Here is a 1370-nt window from a genome sequence, read left to right as displayed (position 1 = left end):
AGTGAGATTCTAGGACCGCCTCATTAGACGGGGCGGGGCAGGCTTCCCGCTTGCCACCCCTATACATAACACCACTGCCGCTTTCATTTCAAAATTAAAAGTGTATTTAAGTGCTTTGTGTGGTTCTCAACTGCTCGCTACTATGTTTATTCAACCAAACAATGATTGCCTAAAAAAACTTTAATTTTTTGATAGAGGTAAAAATCAAATTGGTACTCGAAAGATTTTGACACTGATAAAATAGTATTTGATTTTTGTTATTGATAAAATAATCCTCAAAAGATTTTAAAATTTGACAAGCGTGGCCCCAAGTTCGTCGGAGCACATCTCCGACAAGCACGCTGCTGACGTGGTCACCGTATTTTGCTGAGATGGCAGCATTCCTAGACTAATTACTTAGATGTAATTAATAATTAAATTAAATCAATAATAAATGAAAATTTTCCAACCTTAATCCTCCCTAATACACTCGCGCTCTCTCACTCTGAGACGGGCCAAAACAGCGCCTCAACTTCTCACTCTCATAGAGCCGCATGGTCGCCATCTTATCGCGTAGTCCCTGTCCCATCTCGCTTCTCTTCGTGCGGTCAAGCAGAAGAACAGGACACACAACAGCGGCGCCTCACTCATCAGCCTCGTCTTTGTGCCTCTCGCCGGTAGCTGCACCTCGTCTCCCCGCCGCCAATCGCCGCTCGTAATAGCTCGCTGCTTGCAACAGCTCGTTGCTCGCAACAGCTTGCTGCTCCCCTCCATTTGCCGCTTGTATCTGTTTGCTGCTCGCCGCCAGTCGCTGCCTTGCCGTGTCTCTTCTGTCTATGTTGAAGCAGCCGTCTTGACTCCACCGTGACTTGTCTTCTCTGCCTCTGCCTCTGTCTCTGCGTGCCGTGCTTCTCAACCTTCTCAAAAGAACAAGAACAACAATAATAGAAAGGAATATAATTTGTGGCTTCTCATTTTTTTTTGAAATTGCTATGGGGTAAGTATTTAGCCATTAAAGCAACGATCTCTGACTCACTTTAGAAGAGAGCGAATTGTGTTTAAGGTTTGGTACTGGATAAAGAAGGATCTTTCTGAGTTTGGTACTTTCTTAATAATGAAATAGAAAATGCGGTTAGATGAGAGATCTTTACTTTTAGTTGTAAAGCTTATGGACAGATTTTTAAATTTTTATTACCATCATAATACAAACTAAGAGAGAAACATTTTACACTGACATTTAGCCATTCTCATTTGGAGTAGGATTCTTGGTAGTTTGTTGCTGGTAATTTTTAGTGTATGTGTGAGAATAAGAAAGGGGAGAGTGCGTTTGGAGGGAAGGGGGAGTGCATTGGGGAAGGGAAAGGGAGAGAGTGCGTTGGGGAGGGGGGAGG

The sequence above is a fragment of the Arachis ipaensis genome, chromosome B09, assembly GCF_000816755.2.
Source record: "Arachis ipaensis cultivar K30076 chromosome B09, Araip1.1, whole genome shotgun sequence".
In the NCBI taxonomy this organism is placed as follows: domain Eukaryota; kingdom Viridiplantae; phylum Streptophyta; class Magnoliopsida; order Fabales; family Fabaceae; genus Arachis; species Arachis ipaensis.
The sequence above is the reverse complement of the archived record's forward strand: the minus strand, read 5'-3'. Positions refer to the sequence as shown.